This window comes from Chrysochloris asiatica, unplaced genomic scaffold, assembly GCF_000296735.1.
Source record: "Chrysochloris asiatica unplaced genomic scaffold, ChrAsi1.0 scaffold00004, whole genome shotgun sequence".
In the NCBI taxonomy this organism is placed as follows: Eukaryota; Metazoa; Chordata; class Mammalia; order Afrosoricida; family Chrysochloridae; genus Chrysochloris; species Chrysochloris asiatica.
The window spans coordinates 3,170,200-3,181,893 of NW_006408522.1; the positions used below are offsets into that span (position 1 = coordinate 3,170,200).

Sequence of the window (11,694 nt, forward strand, 5' to 3'; positions counted from 1 at the left end):
ACCCTAGCCTAAGAACAAAGACCACCAGTCCTGACCAATTAAACTGTAACATCTCATAGTTTGCCAATTGTTAACCAATCCAAAGATTGTAAAGCTGAGAAACCTGAGCTGTTTGAAAACTCTATAAAAACCCTGCAGACAATGAATTCAGGGTTCTTTCCCTATTCCGATGCTTCGGATAAGGTTAGAGACCTGGCTCGAGCTTGAATAAACTTCCCTTATGTATTTGCATCCGATACATGGCTCCTGGGTGGTCTTTGGGGACCCCGAATTCTGGGCATAACATTACTAGCTAACTGAGTTTGTGAAGTTATTTAATCTCTCGGTGTATTGGTTTTCTCATCTGTAAATGAAGATGATAATGACACTAACTACCTCATAGGGTTGTGTTGAAGATTAAATAAATTCATGTGAAAATATATTATCAGTGTTTGTCACTGTTATTACTATTACTGTTAAATTTTCTTACTATTATCCTGCTGTGAGACCATGGTTAGACTGTTAGAGGGACAGGGTTCCATGTTACCACATTCTACTGTGTACAAGGGTAAGACAAAAAGTATTGCTACAAAATCATGGAAACTTTTATTTTAAAAATATATCAAAATGTGAAGCTATTGTTTCTCATCATATCCTTTAGTCCTGGTGTGGCGCTGTGCGTTAATGTGTCAGACTGCAAAGCCGTTTGAACTGTAAAGTCGGTGATTCAAGCTCACCAGCTGCTCCTCCAAAACACTATACAGAGTTGCAATGGCACTTAACAACACCAACAACATACATTTCTAAAGGCAGCGTTTCCATCACTGTAACCCTTTCCCCCTCAAAATTCTGTGCTCTTTAGTTTACACCCTGTCAAAATGTCACTTATTGTATCTTCAAGGGATTCAAACCATGTTTCTTTTCAATGTTCTTTGAATTTGAGGAACAAAAAGAAGTCTGAAGGGGCAAGATTAGGGCTGTAGGGTGGATGTGGTAAGGTTTCCAAAAAAAAAAAATCTCTTAGGTCAGCCCCTGCTACCCTTGAAGAATGAGCAGATGCATTGTTGTTTGGGCGGGAGAGGGGAATCCTCAGTACAACTCTCCTGGCCTTTTTTCTCACCAATTCAGTTTTCCATGTTCTTAAAACTTGTTCATACTAAATCCCATGATCATTGTCCTGTGTCCTTCACGAAAATCTATCAGGATTACCACTTGGAAATCCCAAAAGTGGCCACCTTCTGAGCTGACCACTTGCCTTGAATTGAACTGGCCTAGCAGATCCCCTCAGAAGCTGCTGTTTTGAGAGGACATTTTTTAGAAGGCACGCTAACAAAACCTATGACGTGCGTATTCCTGAGAGAACTTGTCTTCAATCGTTCACTGACCACAGAGACATGTTTAAACTGGTTATGTTGGGAATAAACCCATGCATGTATGAACTGGACCCTAGTGGCAAAACTGTTTTACTGTACCCTCGTAATTGGAGGTGCAAATGGTTAAGCATTCAACTACTAGCCTAAAGGTTGGAGGTTCAAACACACCCATTAGCACTTCAGAAGACAAGCCTGGTGATCTTCTTCTGAAAATCCTATGAAGCGCAGTGGAGCTCCACTCCGCATACAAGTGGTCTCCAGGAGTTGGAATCAGCTTGACAGCAATTAACAATACTGTGTGATTTTGTGTGATCACTAAGTCCCGAGTCCAGAATACTGCCTGGTACTCAGTAAACCTTTGTTGACTCCAAGTACACGACAGTAAAAGGAGATGCTCAGAGATGGGGCATCTGGACCATATGTGGATATGATTCAGGGCCCTTCTGAGAGCAAACTGCTGATGAAAGATCACCACCAGTGAGGCAGGAAAGCTGATGTGCTTTACAAGTTTACCTCATCTTACATCCTCCCCTGGAGCAAGGTGGCAGGACAGGTGGGCACACCTGACTGTGACCCTCACAAATAAGAACATGAACTAAAGAAGGTGGGGCTTCAAGATTGGGTAAGACAGCAAGTAGGCCTTTCCTTTCTCCCCATAGCCCTGGACCTTTCCCACGTTCTATTAGAACACAAGGAAGCAGAATGAAATTTCTGGCCTCACGTGGAGGACTCATGACTGAGACAGGTTTATTTCTGGGTCTACATCAGGAATTTGTACAGTGGAAAGTGGACAATATTTGACAGGGACTGCAAATCCAAATGCCTTCAGAGCCTTGGTAGATAAAAGCAAGTTAAATTAGCTGTAATGAAAGTCAGTGGGAGTGCTAAAAGCTGTGTCTAGACAAAGAACAAATGACTCACCAATAGGCATTCCAGTGTGACTCAATTAAAAAATATTATCAAACCTGTAAAAGCCAGAATCTATGAAAGGCAGGAACCTGATGCAGAAGAAAAGCTCTAAGATTTCCCTTAAAAGAAGTAAAAGAAAGTGATAAGACAGCACCCTGTCAAGGGCAGAAAATCTGTGAGCTCTTGAAAAACAAGGTGGTTTCCTTAAGTTCCCCTCCGAGAGGTTTCACTGTATTTGGGGCTGAATTTGACATACAGGTGATACTTTGCTGCTTCTAACAAAGTAGCAAACCTGACTTGAAGCAAATTTCCTAAGGTGTCTGATCCTCAGGATGCTCATCTATAAAAAACCAGGAAAGACAAGCTTACTTGCTATATAAGAGCTACTAGGAAAACCTATGGAGATGGGCAGTGCATGGCACAGGCGGGAGGCAGCTTTGCCAGGAGGTGCCAGGGGAGGGGGGAACTAGTTGTCCCAACTGTGCCGTGGCCTCCCTGCATGTCTTGCTGCCCCTTGTCTGTGGCAAGCTGCTTGCCAGTGCACTCCTTCACCTCAGATGCCAACTTCACAGAGAAGAAGGGAAGAGCAACCACATGGGACTGATCCGGCTGGACTGGCTCAAGACACCCAGTGCAACTGCCTGATGGAAGAGTTGAACCAGGCACTGGAGGCCTTCGAGGGGGACCTGGCTGTGGGGGGCATTGTCCTCACCGGTGGGGAGAAGGTCTTTGCAGCAGGAGCCAAAAATGCATCAAGGAGATGCAGAACCAGACATTCCAGGACTCTACTCAGGAGGGTTCTTGAGCCACTGGGATCGACTGGCTGGTGCCAGGAAGCTGGTGATCTCTGCTGTCCACGGCTATGCACTGGGCAGATGGAGGCTGTGAGCTGCCCAGGATGTACGACGTCATTTATATAGGGGAGAAGGCACTGTCTGGACAATCTGAGATTCCCCTAGGAGCCATGAGCACACGAGTTTCACACCGGCTGTCAGAAAGTCTCTGGCAATGGAGATGGTCTTAATGGTTCACTGGATCTGAGACCAGGAGGCCAAGCAGGAAGAACATACAAGAAAGATTTTTCCCTTTGAGACCCTAGTTGAAGAAGTGTGCAGAAAAAATTGCGAACAATTCTAAAATTGTGACAGCACTAACCAGCAATGAATGCAGCTTTTGAAATGACATTAAGAGAAGGAAATAAATTGGAGAAGAAACTTTTTTATTAAACGTTTGCCATTGACAACTGGGATGACTGCGTTCCTGGAGAAGAGAAAGGCCAACTTCAAAGACAACTAACTGACTTGCCTTAACCCTTTCCTAAGGAAGACAATAAATCTGTCAGTTTGAGAAGCAAACAAATTGTTTTCTCTGGAAGGACGTGTGCTGTCAGTGACATGCAGTTTCTATATGACATGTGTGCTGCGGGCTCTGTGGCCACAGGGATCCAGTGTTGTGAGGTCCAGGCCCTGGCTCCTCCCAGGTCCAGGATCCATTCTCTCCTAGCAGTTATGATGATATTCTTCTAAGTCAGATTCCGGTGTGCCTAAATATTTGTGCTTGATTTCTGGAACTAAGAGAAGTTTCCATTAAAATGGTCAGTTTGTATACAGCACATTGTGTTCAGACAGAAAGCACACGTGTAGGGTTGTAAAATCGGAGCTGCCCAGGGGGACACTTCTTTGATACCCTAAACAAACACACAGTGAAGTGGGGGGAAGAAAAAGAAAGAAAATCTATGGAAAAACACGCTGATTTGACAGATGTGGCACACTATCCCAGTTAAAACCACTGTTGATAGGACTTTTTAAAAGAGGCTGTACAATTGTCACTGGTAGGAATGTATAAAAGAAACCCCAAATCATTCCACCACACCTTGTCACTCCTAGCCAGTGGTTGGAACGATGCACACAGACACACATAGACCTTGCTTTTCTTACTATGGTGGAGTCCTGGTGTACTGCTACAAGGTAAGCACTAGACTGCTAATTGTGAGGTCGGTGGTTCAAATACACCACCTGCTCCTCAGAAATCCTATACAGCGTTGCTATGAGTCAGAACCAACTCAACAAGAAGCAAGTAGGACTGTGTATACGTGTATAAACACACATTCACACACATGCACATATATATATGTTGTTGTTATTATGTGCTGTGGAGTCGATTCCAACTCATAGTGACCCTGCACTGGGTTTCTGAGGCTATAAATCTTTACGGAAGCACAACACCTCATCTTTCTTCCATGGAACCACTGGTAGTTTCGAACTGCTGACCTTGAGGTTGGCAGCCCTACTTGTAACCACTACGCTACCAGAGCTCCTTAGTGAAAGCTTTAGTACTGGGTAAAAGAACAAATTAGACCATGGAAGTGGGCTACTATCAGAAGAACAGTAACCCTATAGCTAAGTCATCAACATAAGGAGCTCTGGTAGCATAGTGGTTACGAATTGGGCGGCTAACCTCAGGACCAGTAGTTTGAAACTACCAGCTGTTCTGTGGTAGAAAGATGAGGCTTTCTGCTCCCATAAAGATTTGCAGCCTTGGAAACCCTGCGCAGGGTCACTATGAGTCAGAACCGATTCCAATGTACTTAACAACAGACAATTCCTTGGCCCACATTCTTGGCCATATCTCTCTCACTAGGGAAAGAATAGAAATTGTGACTAATGATCAGGATGCAGCCTTACATACCTACAGCCCTGCACACAAAGTCTTGGGATAGTGACACCAGCCAAGGTAGAGAAATTCTGAAGCAAAAAGAGGATTCTAGGTCTACAGGATTCTAGGTCCTCATGCTGGTAGGGTATTCCCGAGGACTGATGTGTCTTTCTCTGCCACCTCTATGTAAGAAGACAAGAAGGTGCCACAAGCAATTTGAACACACACTCCCCCACAAAACAAGCTGTGAAAAGTCAAAGAGACACAGTTGTTTAGTTCAAAGTGTCCTCCCTTCCTGTCCTACCCCAGGACATCCCACTAGCTAAAAGAAAAAGAGTCAAATGCCTAAGGCTTGCTAGAGGACTTTTTCTTCCCATTTGTAATTTCTGTAGTACAGCATTGGTCTTTGAATCATCATTACCCAGGGGGCCATTCAGGGCTACCTTGAGTTAGCAAGAGGCATCTCCAAGGACCTCACTGAGGCACAGGCTGCCAGGGCTACCAGATGACCAGAGGTGAGACAGGCAGGGCCCATACTGCCTTACAAGAAAGCTTCTGCTAAAAACCTCAGCAAAGCATCTTGGTCATGGTAGGGGAAAAAAACTGAACCTTCCCCTTGCTCCCTCAAAGAAGTGGGGGTAAGAAGGGGGAGGATGAAGTGAGCATCTGGGCAGAGGAGACTAAGAGATGCAGTCTTGATCTTTGAGTTCAACTCAGGTCAGCCAAAAAGAGATAAGAGTGTGGTGAGCACTGCTCAGCCAGGAGGTAGAGTTTTTAAAAAGTAGTTTGCTTAGCCCAAGGAGTCTTGGTGTGGTGCTCTAGGATAAGCACTGGACAGCAAGGTCACTTTGAACCGCAAGGTCGGTGGTTCAAACTCACTAGCCGCTCCTTCCCAAACTCTATACAGGGTCCCTATGAGTCAATAACAATCACCTAGTTCAAAGAGTTCTGGTGTAGTAATATGAGCACTGGATTTCAAACCCACCAGCCGCTCCTTGGAAACCCTACACCAACTCAATGGCACCTAACAACAACAACCTAGTTCAAAGGATAGGAGTGGAAGGTCTGAAAAGGGGTGGTGGAAGGACAAATATCAGTGAGAGGTATGTGTTCCAGCCTGTGTGACTGAGGGGCAGAAAAGTTAAAGGTCACAGGGTTACTAGGCCAAGTGTGGTCCCTAAGGTCAATGTGGGGGAGGAACAAGAGGCTAGTGGCAAACGGGGGTGGGGTGGGTACTAGAAACCGGTATTGGAGGAAAGGAAGGGACAAACACAGCTGTGCTCAGCGAAGTTGGGGACTTGAGGGGAGGAGAGGGAGCCACAGCAGATAGGCCACTATGGAGAGAAGCGCTAAAACACACGCGCCGCCTAGCGTCCCAGCCGGGATTTAGCCCCACTCCCGTCCGCCTTTAAAGCTCCACCCCAGCTCCGCGCGCAGCTCCGGGACCGCCGGGTTCCCTTTTGTTGCGCGGCCCTTAAGTTCCGGTTGTGGCGTGCAAGCGGAAGGTTTTTACCGACGGATCATCGCCGGCGATGGGCGCGGGGTGAGTCGGGGAGGCGGGGGCTTGGAGCTGTCTTTCGTTGCTTGTTGGGACTGTGGATCAACGGGTTAGGGTCAGGAACAGCATGGGGCGAGCGACCGACCTTCCCGCTGCCTTGGCGGCCGTCTCGCGCCGCCTATGAGACGCTAGTTCCGCGGCCTATTCCCGGCCTCCCCACGCTGCATGGCTCCGAGTGTAGTTCTGCGTTAACCTGATGTCAGCCCCCAACCAGGCCCCCTCCCCTGCCTCTTCTAAGAGACGTCCAGATCTCAGATTTTGGGGATGGATTTTACTATAAAAATACATTCCCAGATGCTGTCCAATGGCAGGCCGTTTAGAGATGAAGTTGCAGCTGGGAACTTGAGAAAGACCCTTCAGGTCAGAAATAAGGCTAAGTGGGAATCCTAATGTGAATGGATAGGGGGTCTAGATATTGAAGTGGAATCACGCTTTGAAGTCAAAACAGCTGAGAATCAATTCTTCCTGAATGAGCTAATTACCACCTTCAGGAACTAGTTATAAATGTGTAGCTGATGAGAGGCTTGTTGTTGAGAAAGAAGACCCCTGGTTGCCTTAAGCATTGTATGTAAGCAGTATAAAAGGGGAAAGGATGGGAATAGAGAGATTAGGATCAGAATTAACCCAAATAAGAAATACATTGTATTCTTGTAAAATTGTTAGAGGTAGATGGATGGGTATTCTTGATCAGGCCAAGAATGCTTGAGTGAACCGTTCTTAAAATTAAGTGCGCTCTCCTTAATTTTTGTACATCTAACCTGAATACTAAATTAATATCACATGGACTTTACTTTTGGGGGTGGGCACATGAGCACCACCAGTCAGTAGAAAGAGCCAACTTAATATGCTTCGGAGAAGGTAAGACTGCCAGCTCTGGTACCCATTCCTACAGCAGATTTCAGGGGCCAGAGGGCTTTCTTACTTAGTACTTTCTGTGTATCTTGTTTCCCATTCTTCTTAAAGGTGAGAATGGTACTCCGTAGGCTTCCGTGCATAAATGGAACTACTATTATTTGTTGTTGTATAGGAACTGGATAAATTCCCTACTTAGCCAAAGGGATAGTTGTTCCTGTTGGTTGCTGTCAAGCTGATTCTAACTCATGACAACCCCATGGTACAGAATAGAACTTCGTAGGGTTTTCTTGGCTGGAATGTTAACAAAAAGAAATTCTGGTGACACTGGAGCTGTAGGATAAGCACTGGGCTTCGAACCACAAGTTCAGCAGTTCAAACCCACCAATTCCTGGGGGGGGGGGGGGAATGAGGATTTCTGCTCCAGTAAATATTTATAGCTTTGGGAACCTTACATAGAGTCCTTATGAATCAGTATCGAATCGTAGCAGTGGGTTTGTTTATTTTTATTTATTTATTTTTTTTGAGTCTTCACAGAAGCATTGTCAGGACTTTTCTCCCATAGTCTCTGTGTTGTTGTTGTTGTTGTTAGGTGCCATCAAGTCGATTCCGACCCATAGCGACCCTGTGTAGGGTTTCCAAGGAGCAGCTGGTGAGCTTAAACCACTGACGTTGCAGTTCAAACAACTTTGCAGCCTTATGCATTAGCTCACAGCGCCACATCGGTCCCTCTGGGTGAGTTTCAACTGCTAACCTTTAGTTTAGGTTAGCAGTCCAATGCAAACTGTTAGAGCCACCTAGGAACCTAAAGGCATAATTGTCATTAGGTGACATTGAGTCATTGTTAATTCATAGAGACCTTGTGTGACAGTAGAACTGTAAACTAGGCTGTAAACTACAGAAGGAACCCTGGTAGCACAGTGAGTAAAGCACTCTGGTGAACTAAATGGTCATTGGTTTGAACTCACTAACTGCTGTGCAAGAGAAAGATACAGCATTCAGTTTTTGTAAATATAGCTCTGAAAGCTCTGTGGGAAGTTCTACCCTGTCCTCTGAAGTCACTATGTCACTATGAGTCAGAATTGACTGGATGGCAGTGTGTTTTAAAAATTTTATGAGACCACATCATCAAGTGTTTCTCTTGCAGAGCCACTGGGTGAGTTCCAATTGCCAAACTTAACTATAATGTTGCACCCACCAGGGCCCCTTAAAGGCATAGTTGTCCCTGGTGTCTCTGTTTGAATGAGGAGATGAAATGTACTTTTGGTGTTGATACAAAAGATTAATGCTATTCTAGTAAAGGTTAGGTATCAGATTCACTCACCATTGTCAGATATTTATTGAGCATCTACCATGTGCATTTTTCTGTGCTAGGTTCTGAGGAGACATTAGTGGACAAAATCCATCATTGGCCCTGCCCTTAACAAGAGTTGTTAAATGTCAAGTCGGTTCCAACTCACAGTGACCCTGTATAAGGTTTCTGAGGAGCAGCTGGTGGGTTTAAACTGCAGACCTTGTGGTTCACAGCCTAGTGCTGATGCACAGCGCCACCCCAGAAGTCCCCTTAGTGAATATATGGTCTAATATAGTGAAGTAGAACTAATATGATACAGGACCTCCGTCTTTGAATAACATAGCTAAATTCCAAAAGGAAATAAAAGACTGAGTATTCCAAATAGTTAATTCACCTAAACGCATGCATATTACCCTAGAAAAAACCCACAGGCTCTCAGTTGTTGTTGTTGTTGTTAAGTGCCATTGAGCCAGTCTGACTCATAGCAACCCTGTATAGGGTTTCCAGGTAGTGACTGGTAGGTTTGAACCACCAACCTTATGGTTCAAACCAACCTGCAGCACCACACCTGTACTTTACCTTGGACACAATTTTAACTTGACTGTCTGGCTTTCTAGCTCACAGCAACTGCGAAGCAGAAAATTAGAAAGAGGGAAGATTACAGAGAATTGCTGAGAAAAGTAGAACATAAACTGATAGTCTCAAATTTAATGATAAAAAGGAGCCATTAAAATAGCACAACAGTACCGTGCACTCCATTGAATCTAAGGCCATGCTCCTTTGTATGTTCTGCACAGTACTTGTTCCATGAAATGTTAACAGGATTATGGAGAGGTTAAATGGGCAACACGAGTTAGCAAATTACACAGGATTCTTTGCTGCGGAACTTCTGAGTCTTTAAGAAGACCTGAAATCACTTTTGTTGGAGCATCTCTCCAACACATTGCTCTGCAGCAACAACTTGGGAAATGATAGAAAGTAAAATCAGGGTAGCACTGTGCTGGCCGGTGGTGTGCCAAATGTTCATAAAGAAGGTAAATTATGTCTAACATTACTGCAGAAAAAAAGCATGCATTTTTAATTCTATCTAAATTCCTAAACACTTTGAATTCTAAGGAGTCTTTAAAAATAATTGTTGTCAAGTGCCATCGAGTTGGTTCTGACTCATAGCAACACTATATAGAGTTTCTGAGGAGCAACTGGTGAGCCTGAACCGCCGACCTTGTGGTTCAAACCAACAGCGCCACACTAATTCTCCCTTTAAAGTAATAGTTCTTGTTTCATCTTTTTTGATGTTGGATACATGAGACATTACTGTATTTGAAATGTGTCTGGTCATTGTGTGGTAAACAAGGCTTTTTCTGTTTGACCTGAAACCCTAACCCCCATTTATAACATTATTTCCATGACTCAGTATGTTCTGAGTTCCCAGTACACTACCTACAAATGGAATTTCTGAATATCAGTATCTGTTATTGGGCAGTATACTAAAATAAGAAATCTAGCCACTATTAAGTGTTTTGAAGTGAATGCTAAAAAAGAAATTAATAACATTAAATTTCTGAACTGTTTATATCCAACTAGCCTTTTCTAATTGTGTCTATATATGTTGTTATTGTTAAGTGCCTTCTAGTGGGTTCCGACTCATAGCAACCCTGTATAGGGCTTCTAAGACTAAATCTTTGCAGAAGCAGAAAGCCTTATCTATCTCCCACAGAGCGGCTGGTAGATTCAAACTGCTAACCTTGTGGTTCACAGTGCAGTGCTTTTCCTCTGGATCCACCATGCTTCCATGTGTGTAGGTGTGTTTGTGTATTTTGTTAAGTGTTTTCGGGTCAGTTATTGCTGAAAGTCGGAACTGACTCCACAACAGTGTTTCTGAGGAGCGGCTGGTGGGTTTGTGCTTATCCTACAATGCCACACCAGGAGACACACACACACACTCTCTCTCTCCTTCTATGGGTTTATATATAATGTGATTTGGGGGTCTGGGGGTACTCCTGGTGTAGGATAAGCACTAGATTGCTAACCACAAAGTCAGGTTCAAACCCACTAGTTGCTCCTCAAAAAATCCTATACAGGGTCACTATTAGTTGGAACCGACTCGATGGCACTTAACAACATGATTTTTATGAAATTGTAATCCGTGTATGCATACAAACCTGTTGTGACCTGCGTTTCTCAGAGTATAATACCTTATATAAATATTTCTGATAGCTACATATGTGTTATTTTAAATGTCTATAGGATAGTTCCTGTGTCAGTAGACTAATCTGCATAATAATAGCATAGCAGCAAGCTGTTTCCTCATGCACAGATCTGTATTTCTGTGAACCTTTCTCTTTATTTTGAGCACAGAAATGTTTTCTTCCTGCTGATTTTCTCAATCTATAATTTTCCATTTCAATCCTCAATCCAAAATTTTCTTCAATTTTTAAAAACTCTGTTTATTCCATTGCTACATTTTGATTTTTAAATACAACATCACGAGAAAATTTCAGCTTTTATACATACTCTGTAATTTTGTTCTTTCAGTTCAAGTGCTGACCAGTCTATGTGAAATGAGTATATTAAGGAAGCTAAAAATGTATGGCTTTTTTCATGCTTAATGATTCCTAGCTTTGTCTAATTTGGATTATCACTTTACCCGTCCCTCTTTCATTTTTACATTGTGCATTCATTTTAATAAAAGCAAGGGCAGAAAGCAACAGAATAATTAGATATTTGCACAACTGCTGCTGTATTGATTAAGACGGTGGTGATGCCTAAAAAGAACAGTGGATTGTCAGATGATACCATCATATGTCAGCTGCAATGTTGCTCAACAAATGTTGAGATGGTGACGTTGGAGTGTTTATTGTGTTGTGTTGTATAAAAGTTGCATATGAAAGTCAAGGGCTACCTGGCTTTAATGTATATTTGTTTGTTTTTAATAGGACCGCTTCATATCGTCTTTGATGTGGCCATTTAGTAGTGAGTGATTCTCGGAGTTGTTTTCCTGGTGAAGTAAGCTATTAGTTTCCCTTCCATTGAGTTCTCTGCATATTTGACCTATGTTGTTGTTGTTAAGTGCC

General features: G+C 43.5%; 1 protein-coding gene and 1 pseudogene across 2 annotated transcripts in view; both read left to right on the forward strand.

Annotated features, from left to right (window-relative positions):
• The first annotated feature begins 1,743 nt into the window (after positions 1–1,743).
• On the forward strand, positions 1,744–3,557 carry LOC102829870 (annotated as a pseudogene).
• Positions 3,558–6,434: 2,877 nt separating this feature from the next.
• The window catches only part of VWA9 (von Willebrand factor A domain containing 9), a 39,557-nt gene continuing 34,297 nt past the window's right edge, over positions 6,435–11,694 (forward strand). The window contains exon 1 of one of the 2 annotated variants that reach the window (XM_006831520.1): positions 6,435–6,459. The gene's annotated coding sequence lies outside the window, so the exon portion shown is untranslated. The remainder of the gene's footprint in view (positions 6,460–11,694) is intronic. The other variant, XM_006831523.1, reaches the window with a different exon arrangement.